Below are 12596 nucleotides of genomic sequence, written 5' to 3'. Positions count from 1 at the left end.
ATTCCACTATTATGATGTGTCAGGGCTTTCAGTGAAATCAAATTTACAAGACACTAAACTGCCTTCCTCTCTGCTGAGCAGCTTTATTCTGGGATCTTGCTTTCATATTAATCTTGTTGGTAGGAAATACTTGTAGCAGTTGTGCATAGAAATTATAATTTAATGATCTCCTCCTCGTCTCTATTCAAAGATTACAATAGACCACTGTGCTCTGCAGTGGTAGCCACAGGGCTCTGCAAAAGAGATGATGGAGAGTTCAGCTTTAAAGACCATTGGCCTCTTTGTGAGCCCTTATAATGACCATAGATGAGAAGGTGCCAAGGATATGGGCTACCTACTTCCTCAGCGCTCTGCATTTCCTTTGCCTTTGAAAGACTGTACAATTAAATAATTTGATTCTGTTTGTCATGATGGCTGGGAGAAAGGGCATGCCACTTGGATGTATAAAGATAAGGTAAAAAAATATATATATAATAATGCCTTGTGAATTTGATGGGAAATTCCTGTTTAATGATTCTGTGCTATTTGTAGAGACTTAGCAAGAATTTATAGTTGAGAAAAATAACATTTTTCCTTTCACGGGAATTACTTTGTGAGGAAGTGAGAGGTTATTGACAATATTGCAGCAAGGAAGCCATTCTTTTTTCTTTAAATGAAATTTTTAAATGGGCTGAAATATCTGAATTTTAAATATTTTTTAAATATCCAATTTTAAAATCAGTGATTGTTTTCTTTCTTTATATCTTATTTATAAATTAAAGGTACTCCACATAGGGCGTCCAGCCAGTGCTTATTTTCTCACTTTGCTGGCTGGAAAATTAAAATACATGAGCATTAAATTGTTTAAAGGAAATTGCAGGGCTTGTGTTAGAAAGTGCTTTGCAATCCCAGTTTTATGTTCAGACCATGAGCCAGCTGTGCCTCTAGAAGGGAGTATATTTCAGGACATTAGTTTCAGTTAGAAAGATACATATGGTTATTAAAATATTTGCAAATATTAGCTCCTGGCATCACCCAGGAAGAAATACCCATATCTGAACCTGGCATTTAAAGTAGGCCTACACTGTACTGTACATTCAATGAAGGGAACCCTAATCCAATATGTCCACCAGGACTGAGATAGGATTTTTTAACCTTGATTATTCTCAATCAGAATTTGGTGTGCTAGAGAGAGATCCTTGGCATTCACCATTAGTTCAGCCAAATATATTACATTATTAAATGAGCCAGGCACTGTATATAGATGACATACGACTAGCACAAAACGCTCAGAGGCATCTGGCATAGAGTATTTCATTGATAGTTGATCCAGGGTTGCTGTGACAGCTTATTATTTTCTATAGCCAAAGTGTTTTATAAATAATATTTGATGCTTTTGTCCTGAAATCATAGGATTTTTGAGGGGAATTTAATGAATTGCAAAAATTCCCCGAGTTATGGTCTCAGATGAAGATCTATTGCTTGATGCACTGGGCTGCCCTCAGGTGATGCTCTCTGAAAAGAAACATTAAACATGTAGCTTCTGTGAGGTCAGATATTATGCCTTAGATAAATTTTGAAGATTAATGTCATTGTCAGAGAGTAGTGTTGCTTCCATAGTCACATGGTGTCAAGAAATGTTGGTTTAAATGTGTAATATGTATTTTTTTCCCACAAGTATTCAGACCTTCCACAATGAAGATGTTGCATGTATTGATTGAGCATCTTACTCAAGCCATAGGATCTTTTCTAGAAGTAGTCATTAATCTGCTCTGGTAAGTTAGTGGAATCTGTGTGCCCTGCGTAGCACCAGTATGCCATTTTGAGACCTGCATTGCGCCCTAACATGTAAAAGCAGAAAAGGTTTCCAGTCTGTTGTGGAATCCCTGATCTGAGGACTCAAGGCAGCCTGGGATTGCATGTCTTTGCCTTGTTGCAGAGGGTAGGCAGGTGAGGACAGGCTAGCCTGAGCATGCTCAAGTGCCTCTGGAATGGCTGTTCTTCTCTGAATTCTCTTCACAATCCTTAGAATCTCTGAGAGTCTTTAGCAAAACTGTTATCGTAAGTAAGCTTTTATCCCGTACACAGAGCTGATTCAAACTTGCATTCTTCCATCCTCTCCAGAATCAAGTGATGAGTAGTGAGAATTAGCCCATGTCAACCTCAGAATTATACCCATGCACCCAAGGAGGTGGCTTTTCTTCTCCAAAGACTCAGGCCTTGGGGCATAGCAGATATGCTAAGCATGAGGGCCTGCAGAGGGTTGTTGCTGCTGCTGTTGTTGTTGTTGTTCTTCTTCTTCTTTTTCTTTTCTTTCATGAAATGAAGGAGGAGGGTAATCTTATTGGATAATACTCAGTTATCCCCACAGATTTTTAAGATAGGTCTATCAGTGAAGTGAGGTCCCAGCCTAGCCGAGCAAGCAAAGGATATATCAACACCCATTCTTGCTAGGCCTGGATTCACTGGAAGCCTTCAGAATGTTTGCTTTGCTGTTGGTTTGGAAGGATACTGTGAGATTTGCTGGCCTGGCTCTGTGCTTGGAGAATGGGCTGGAAGATCAAAGCTGATAGTCACATGTTCTGTAGTTTAATTTACCTCAGTCAGTGTTCAGACTACAGCTCAGGGAACATGGCACAGCACCTGTAATGTTCTCATGAGCCCTCTGAGAGTGGGCACTCTCCATTCTCAAAACCCGTGTTTGGTACTTAACTTGTTTTGGGCAGGTCAGAAATGGCCAATTTGGTTTGTTGTTGGTTCATCCAGTCTACTCATAGGAGGCTCAGTTCTAGGAGGCTTCCCCTGCAGGTTTGCAGACCAGGTGAGGGTCGTTCCGCCCAGTCCTGCCAGCTCATATAATGCAAATGCTTATCTTGTCTATATGAAATTAAACATCAGAACAACTACTGCCTTTTCTCAGACTCTGAAATAAAAATCATATTGCCTTCATATTTGTATTCATTTCTACATGAATTGAACGGGGATGTGGAATCAGCTTTATTTAGAAGTTCAACCCCAACTAGAATGTTGAACTTGATGTAGTATCATGGCTTCAGATCAGGATGTTCCTGAGTATGTGTGAAAGTCCTTATTTCAAGGCTGTTGGCCAGAAGCAGTGTTAGATCAGTAGCAATGTCAGCACCATGGCAGCGTCTTGGGATAAGAACTCCTTACCTAGAATGCTGGGGACCTCATATGTTTTAAGTTTCAAACTTTTTCAGAATTTTGAATGGTTGCACAGATGTGGCTGTACTCACCTTGGAGTGAGACCTTTGCTTAAACACAGAATTTGTGTTTCATGTATACACACCCTGAAGGCCACCTTTCTTTTTTTTAGAAGTAATTTCTATTAATTCTTCAAGAATTTTATGTATGTGTGCAATACATTTTGATCATGTTCAACCCCATTTTCATGTTCAACTTCTCTCCTTCCATACTCAACCCTGTCTGATTTTCTTTTTAATAACCCAGTGAGTCTAGTCTGTGCTGCCATGCACTCATGGAGCGTCTACTGCAACATGATGTAGCTAGCTGGGCTCACCACTTTAAAGAAGACTGGCTCCACTCCCTGGGAGGCCAACCCCTCAGCCAGGGGCCGCCTTCATATTTTTTTTTTAATAGGAATCCATATGAGGTCAGGTACAGAATTTTTCAGTTATGAAATCTTATTAGCACTCAGAAATTTTTCATTTTTGAAGCATTTTGAATTTCTGTGTTAGTGTTACTCAGTCCAAACTGTCCATTAGGGATCATCACAAGCCAGTGGGCCTTAAACGATTTAACACGCGGCTATGCATTTTCCTGAGCTGGGAAAGAGAGAGGGAATTAGGCCTCCTTGCTTACTTACACAGCTAAGTGTTTTTTTTATTGTTGAAACCCAGCAACTTGCATAACTTGCCCTGGATTTCCCAGCTGTGCAGCCTGCCTCTGTCTTGTGGCAGAGAGCCTCTCCCTCTGGATCACCACTGATGGGACACAAAGTTCCTATGATGCAGACACCCTCACCTCCCAGGTGTTCATGAAGGTGAACAGAACACCTATGTGTTTTTTCTTCAGAGCTACCAGAGTAAAGTAACAGATTCTGGACCGACTGTCCATTTCTATAAGCTAAGCACCATTGACTTACTTCACAGAGGATTGTGTTTATAGCAAGGAGAAATTACACCAGCTATTTTCTGAGGCATGATGAGCTAAATAGCCAGCTACTGTTCTACAGCACTCAGGGCTGAAAGGATGGGCAGTGCTAAAGGAAACAGAAAAAGACCTGTGGGTTGGGCTTTATTCTTCTGATAAGGTGGAGAAAAGAAAAGGTGCTTCTAGACATATATTATGGGAAGACTAGCTAGAAATAACTTTTGAGCCAGGCTAGTCCAGCTCAGGTGATGGTGATGAGATTCCATTCAGTGTGATAGTATCTAGCAGGTCCTTTCAGATAGCCCCTGAAGCGTGGAGTCCACTGTTTGCTGCTTAGATTGTATGCATCAGAAACTTAGGTTAGGGACTTCCTACAAATTTAGATTATGGATAAACAGTTTATAGATAAACTATTTGAACTTCAGTAATTAGTGTGTCTCACTAAATATGCCTTTCTCCCTCCCCTTTTTCCACCAGCCCCTTCCTGCCTCTCATTATATTTTTTATACTGATCTTAAACCCGAGATACCCTCCAGCTCTGTCTCAGCATCAGGACTACTGGAATTGCAGGCATATGCTCCCCTGCTTGGTTCCCAGGCTTACTTTCTCTTTGCATTCACCTGCCACGTTTGGACACCGCCTGCACACAGCACTGCCTTATATAGGAAGTGTGGATGGAGCAATGAGATGAGGTGTGGTGTGTCTTCGGCATTTCGTAACTCATCTTTCCACAATCCCTTAATAGTAGTGTTTCCAGAACTTACCATAGCTTCTGTCTTGCTAGAATAGACTATGACCTGAGATAGGGAATGTAAGGCTGAGTAGAAAAGGTTCTGTGGTAGTTCCTGAGGTGGACAATCTATATCCTTATATCTGCATGACTGTTTAGACTGTCATTAAGATGAATATATAAACATATAACATAAAAAAATTGAAATTACAAAATTTGCAGGAAAATAGGTAGACTCATTATGTATAACATTATGTGAGGTCACCCAACCTTAGAAAGAAAAAAAAAAACACTTCACATTCTGCCTTATTTGTGGATTGTACATGTGTATACATTTTAACAGCTCTGTGGGTATGTTACAACATTTAGAAGGAGGCTAAGAAAGAGGAATATTAGGTGATGAGAAAGGATGGAGTGCTGTCAAAAAGATACCCAAGTCATGAAAGAGGTTTATAAAGCTAATTGTTCTTCTAGTTTCAACTTTTTTTTTGTAGAATATAACTGCATAAAAATGTAATTAATAGTGAGAGTGTAGAGCCCTAAAGGAAGTTCCATGGCTTCAGAATGGCGATTCCAACTGTACAGAAGTTCACTGAGATGTAGAGTTTGAGACAGGTTAAGAGTTTGAGTGTTTCTGTAATTCATTAAAATACATCGAGAGTTTTAACTTGTCTCTTCTCTCGTGGGATTTGCTCGAAATTGTAGAAATTTGGTGGCCCTACTTTGAACTACTTATTAAAATTCAACAGTGTATAATTAAAGACAGAGACTGCCATTTGCTGTTGGATAGACTAAAAACTTATATGTATGTCTCATTTAGACTTGACCCTAACCCATTTTCCAAAAGAAAAAAAAAAGCAAATATTGTAGTTTGGAGGCTCGGGCTACATGAAGAACCAATTTATAGAACTCTCCATTGTTCTACAGGCATTTGAAAATAATTATGCAGAAGAAGGTTGTGACTGAATATTACTTAATGATTGGCCAAATGGAAGCAGTGATCATGATGGCATTCTGGGTTTCAAGCATTGCCAGACAACAAAATAAACTATTACTTTAAGCCTCTCTGACAGAGTATTAAAACCAGTATTGAACAGTAACCTGGATAATATGCCATGAATTCGTATATTTTATTGACACAACATTACTGTTCTTAGGAACTTACTCATCTAACACAGAAGTAAGCCTGTTTTCTGACTAAGAAATGCATGCACACGTGGAAACTAGAAAATTGCATTTATGTTGTTGGCAAAGGAATGGTGATGGTGTTTACCTAATCATTGTTACTTCCTTAGCACCAGGCATGTGAATGATGTGGATTTGTCCATTTAGGCTTTTAGAGCTGATCTGTATGGCAGCCCTCCCAGATACTGCAGAGATGACTTAAAATAATGAATATGTTGGGTAGTGAAAACCAAGCAAAGTATAAAGTTTCATCAGTTTTGTTTCATCAGTAGACAGGTGTATATCTTTCAGTTAACCGCTGTGCAAGCTGAATGGCATTTGCACTTGAACTTGGCTGATTTGTTTTATCAGAACAAAGGGACTCTTGCTGGTTTGGTCTACTCACTGATTTTTGGATGTAACAATTTGATAAAGTCTTGATTTCCAAATACTTGTCCCCTGGTAGTTCATAATTCCATGAGATAGTTAATAATATTCCCAGGTCTTAGAATCTTATAGACATAAGCTTAGATGATCCTAGAATTCATTGATAGCTCGAGACCTCTTCCACAAAGGACCTCAGGGATAACAAGGTACATCAAAGATCAGTGGATATGAGGTCAGATGTTGTGGGTGGCAAATGTCATACCCTTCAGCTGTTTGTTATTGGAAACATCCGTTTGCCCCTTAGATTTCCTCTTGGTACAGTGGCCTTAATGATATACTACCTTGTGCACTTTGAAGTATTGTATACATTATATATATAAATGAGGAAAACATCAGCTGTCATCATTGGCATCAGCACCTGAGCTATTGAGAATTATATAGCTATTTGAGATAGCTTTTGTGTAAAGAGTTACCAAAAAAGAAAAAAAGAAAAAAAAAAAACAGAAGGATGGGGACAAGAGGTTGTCTATGGAAATGTGGGTTGAGCTCTGTTTGAAACACTTATCCATTATTTCATTATGTTAAAATAGTATTTTGAACTTTTATCAAAGGTATGAGATGTTGAGCCTACTATGTAACTAATTTTATAATAAAATAAAAGTTAATTGAACCCTACATGCATTCTTTCAAGTTTTTCAAACCTCTTTAGTGTACATATTTTTGTTGTTGTTAAAATGAGATAACTTTCATGTATATTTGTGTTCAACCTTGATAGGTTGCCAGTATGCAATATAGTATACAGCGCCTGGGTCCTTTGGTCATTCTCCATCTCTTGAGAAGAGAATAAGTTGTTTATCTAGTTGATGAATACCTTTCTGGCTAAGAAGTGGGAAAATAACAAGCAAAATTACGACCCCCCCCCCCCAAACCTTAAAAAAAAAAAACAAAAAACAAAAACAACAGATTGGATACTCCCTTTGGCTCGGTTAAATGTGATTTGACTATAATTTTTGTGATGTGCACTAAAGCCCACATCCTCTAGAGTTAGTAACAAAGCTCAGAGAGAGGAAGACGCTGGGCCCTACCAACTCGTTATGGAGCCTGGAAGCACAAGCTGGGAGGAGGGTATTCACCCAGAATGCTCCATGCACAGCCTTCCAGCCTTGCCGTATGAGCTCAGCCACTGCTTTGGTTTTCTCATGCCCCATAGCAGCTTCAGATTTAAGGATCATTACAAAACAAGGGCATTCTTAATGATGTTTGGATCAATCTTGCCTTTTTTGTAATCAAAATTTTTATTAGAATTAAATGAGGACATTCTTCAGTCTGGAAAAGAAACAAGTACGGAAGATGTTTACATTTTACTTTAGGTCTTACTTCTACAAATGGAGTTTTCAGAAAGCATGAGAGTACCATTGAGGCCTGGGAGCTACAGGCCAGAGCAAGGAGGATGGCAGGAAAGGCCCAGAGTGCTTCTCCTGACAGCCATGCTTCTCCATCACACTGAGCTTCAATCAGAATATTCCTGATTGAAGGATTCCTCCTCACAAAAATAAGACTTATTTTGGGTTGTGTTCCTAGGAGGAAGTGAACATTTCTAAGTCTAATGTTTTAGGAAAATGACAGTGGGATGTTAATACTTAAATTCCAGTTGTACAGAAAAGTGTTCTAGACCAGATGTAGCACTGGCTCTGTCATCATTGTGTTATGTTATTCAAGAAGCTATTACAAGTGCTCAACAGGGAGCTGAATCACCACATTTCTTTTAATTATTGAACTAAGGACCTTAAATTTTGTTGACAAGATCAGGAAAACAAAACAAAGCAAAAAAATGCACAATAGACATTGTTGCCTTTCTTAAGAATATGCCTTTAAAAAATTCTTTAAAAGTCATCGTGTTATTACAGAATTCTTGTTAGACTTAAATGAGGAGGGTCTTGAGCAATGACTCAGCTCAGCTGTCAAGAGTACACTGCTGCTTTTCCAGAGCATGCATGACAGTCCACAACCACCTGTACCTGGCTCTGGGGAACCCAATGCCTTTCTTCTAGCTTCCTCAGACACAGCACAAACATGGTGCACAAATGTACATCAGACAAAAACATTAGTGCATTTAAAATGAAGGAAAGAAAAAGAAATAAATGATGAAATATTCCAGTCTGGAAAACAAACCCTTCAGACCATAATCATCTAAATGTTAAATATTTCTGCACAAACATTTTGCAGCTTTTAAGTGAAATTTGAATTCATTTTTATAGTTTTCCCTACAGTGTGCTATTGACTTTACTATTCCTGAAGAGTGGAGGGGAAAAAAAAAGATCAAATCTAGATTAGACCTCTTTAAATATCTTTCATATATGTAGATCTTGTGGTTTTAATCCCATGACCCAGTATATACTGCAGAATTCACTTGTTACGATAAGTAAAGGATTATAGCCAGTTTCTCAGTGTGGGTGAATGTCTTTTTATTTTATTACACAGTGGAGTCAAGATAGGAATGTTTGCAACTATTTTAAATTGTTTTTGTTCTCATTTTCTCTGTGGTACAAAGTGTGGTAAAATCCTTCCTAAGCCCCCCTCACTACAGTTAAGATTTTTTACTATATCACACTTTATAGAACATACTTTCTACATTCCTCATTATCCAAAGACAATTATTTATCTTTTGAGAAAAATACTTCTTAAAAAAAAATTTGTCCACACATCAGAACAGGGTATTGTCAGTAGTCTTTCTACTTTATGCTTCTCATTAATTCACCCTAAACTAAAAAACTGTATGTTTGTGGTATTTGAAAATTAATGAGATGATGGCATTTTTTTTAAATATATGGTAGTAGTAGCTTTATTTTTAGAGGTTTTTAAAAGAGAGAGAGTTGTTTCTGCTTTTAAGTAACAAAATAAAAATTGTAAACTCCCCTTTCTTATAAACCTACTTTCTGTATTGCTCCATAGCTTTTTTGATTTCAGGATCACAAACTTCTTGGTCTCATCTCAATATTACTTTCAAATAATTTGCTTAGCATTTTTCTAGACTGCTAAAGAAATCATTACTTTATTTGAATTGATTGTTTAATTATTCTACAATACTGTTACTAACAATTCAGGACATTTGTCAAGTGTGTGTTGTTTCTGTTGTACACCAGTAGCTGGCTCCTCACCAGGCCCACTTGCTCATTTTATAGACTTTTTTTTTTTTTAATAACTACAATATAGCAGGGCCTATTTTAAGCTCAGGGAATAGAGCAAAGAGACACAAACTTCTTTTCCATAGAGTTGGGGATCAGTATACAATATACATATTTTATGTTGAATGGTGGTAAATTCTGGAAAGAAACATAGTAAGAGCCATTAGTGAAATGTGTGTGTGTGGAAAGGACGGTGTTTTTCATAAGCTACCCCTGTTCAGCTGCTGCTCAGCTGGGGACCATGCTCTGAGGCAAGCACATCACACACCTGCAAAAGGCTTTCCCGGCCCTTTATCATGCCTGGCTACCACATTCCTTTCCATTTCTCCATGGCATTTGCTGCTCTCGTGTGTTCTTCATGTTCTTTGCAGAGAGTGCCAGGTTTGCTGTTCAAGTGCAGTAGCTGGCTTGCCAAGCCCAGCAGACGGTGCTTATTTTGGTCTGCGCTTTGTTAGCAGATCACTTGTGTGTGGAGTTTAACTGGCGCTGTCATTTCAAGAGTGGCTCTAATCCCTTCTCTTCTAGGAGAATAGTAAGTAAGCCCGATGGAGTCTGGTTAAATGATATTGAAATGATAGTTCAGGGCTTTCTTTTCTTTTTTTCTTCTCTTTTCATTTCTTTTCCTTTCTTTCTTTCCCAAGTGAAAATGCACCATGGTTTTCCCTGTGTTTTTCCTCAAACCCAAATCAACATTGATAATCTTCCTCACTATTTGAAATAAGGAATAACATTTATTGTGAGCTTACCATTTGCCAGTACTGCAGTACTGTGGTATTTCACATAACCTTTCCAACTGCCCAGGCTGATATGCTCATATCATAGACAAATGGAGTGAGGCATGGGAATGCCATGTAACTGTATAGGTCATGCAGATAGTAAGTGGCATAGCTAGCATTTGAAACCTCAGAGACCAGGCCCACGTTCTGATCCACACTGTTCAGGCTTAGGGAGAACTGATAATTGCATTGGGGCTGCATTACACACAAAGAAGACGAGAAGGGTCTTTGATTTCATGTTCGCTTGAATGCTCAACAACCTAGGGAGTAGCAAAGACAAAATGTAAGATAGTGCATTAAACAGCAAATCTAGCACTCTGTGCAAAGAGCGTAAAGAATATACCAGAGTGGCAATGGAAAGGAATGAGACAGCCAGAGATGCTGAGGACCTGGGAAGCCTCTTCACAGGTGTGTGATGTGCTTGGCTTACCCATGGTCCTCTACTAAGCAGCAGCTGGTTAAGGATGGCTTATGACTCTTCCCTACCCCCACAGACACACATTTCACTAATAGTGCTTATTATTTTTCTTCTAAAATGTCCCTCTAAGATTGTCCACAGATCTGAAATGGCCAGTGTGTAGCTGTAGGTGGAGAAGGGGAAGACTGGTCTGTTTGAGGCTTAAGCAAGTGAATGAAGGTTGAAGAAGGTAACTGAGGCTGCTTATTAGACAGGTAATAACTGTTTGCCATCAGAAATTGAATTTTTATCAGTATAAATTAGGATTTTCTGTAGTGGTGAGCTGATGATGCCCATGGAATGTTTGGGCTCTTATAAAGCCATCGAGGAATTTATAGCCATCCACTACAAGAGTTCTCTTAGAGATAAATGCATACCATGCCCCCTCTGGAAAAAAAGTTGACCTTAAGCCAAGGTCTAAGACTGGTGACTTATTTGGGGATGAACACTAGCTAAGCAGAGGGTTCCATTGCTGGAAAGGATGTGTGAATCTGGCAGGGGTAGTGGGGGGTGGGGATCAGGGATAAAAGGTGTCAACAGCATCTTCTACAAGCACAGTCTCTACTTATCTGAATTTAGTCGTTGGCCCTGTTTACCCTAGGTGTTCATTTAAGTTTAATTTGTAGACAGTAAAAATACTTCTTTACTTTTAGGATTGCTGTGTTTAAAAAAAAAATCATTTATTGTCTTTCCAACCAAGTTTTTCTTCTTTGATATTTGGGCGTAGTTGGAGGTTAACCTCTTTCCCTCTTTGTGCCTCCCCCTCACCTTTTATAAAGATTGAAAAGTAAGTTTTCTGCCTTCGATTTCCTCATCCTGAGACTAGGGATCATAATGCCAGCATGACAGCATAGAACGGCGGTGTGATGCTGCACATCTATAGGCTGAGTACTAAGGAGAGTGAGACCTAGCCTTCCTGGACTGCTGAGTAAATTTCAGCTGTGGCCTGTTGAGACTGCCTCAGATAGATTGGCTGGATGGACAGAGATATTAAATGGATAAATAGTTCACACTGTAGTACCTGGTACCTGATCTGCTATCAGTGCATCTAAAATATTACTAGTGACAAAGCTAGCACTCCAGGTAGTTTTTGCATTAGTTTAGATTATAAAGAGTGGATCTTTTTGTTTTCCTTTCCCTGCAGTGCTTTACAGAAGGTCAAGTGTTTGGAAGAATTCTTTATCAAATAAGGGCATTTTCAGAAACATTTCTATTTGGATAAAATAAGTGTAAATTGAATAATCTTTGCATCCTGTGTTATAGAATGGAATCTGTAGGAATTGTTAACCTATGAACTGCCAAAGAATGTTTATTGCTTTTTATCCTGTCTAGTTATATAAAAGATAATAGAAGTCAGTGGTATTTTAGTATCTGGATAATTTTGGTTCACAAAGGGGAAGAAGTATCCTAGCTTTATGTTGGCACTATACTGAGAACAGAATATGAACTATTCTTGGGGATGCTTTCTTGAAGTTTCCCAACCTGCTGAGTTGCTGTTGCATGTGAGAGAGGACTTCAGTGCAGTCATCAAGTGCACTGCTGCCTCACTCTGTGGAGTTTTGCTGATGAGAATGAAGACTTCCATGATAACAGTGGAGGGCTGGTGAGGCTGGGAAACCTTGGCCTCCAGGTTACTTGAACTTACTTGAACTTACAAACATTTCTTTCTGGTTATCATTGCACAGAACAGCTTGGTACCCTTCAACACACACACACACCACAAGTGCTCTCAGTCAGATTTAAAGCTGTTAAGGGCAAAGTGAATAAATGCAGGTTGGATGAAT

At 38.9% G+C, this 12596-nt stretch overlaps 1 protein-coding gene across 2 annotated transcripts in view; it reads left to right on the top strand.

Moving 5' to 3' along the window:
- The window catches only part of Chchd3 (coiled-coil-helix-coiled-coil-helix domain containing 3), a 260092-nt gene that overhangs the window by 170946 nt on the left and 76550 nt on the right, over window positions 1-12596 (top strand). The gene's annotated exons all lie outside the window — the stretch shown is intronic.

This window comes from Psammomys obesus, unplaced genomic scaffold (assembly GCF_907164565.1).
Source record: "Psammomys obesus unplaced genomic scaffold, mPsaObe1.curated_primary_1811, whole genome shotgun sequence".
In the NCBI taxonomy this organism is placed as follows: Eukaryota; Metazoa; Chordata; class Mammalia; order Rodentia; family Muridae; genus Psammomys; species Psammomys obesus.
Note: the sequence above shows the minus strand (reverse complement) of the source record. Positions and strands in the feature narration are given on the sequence as shown.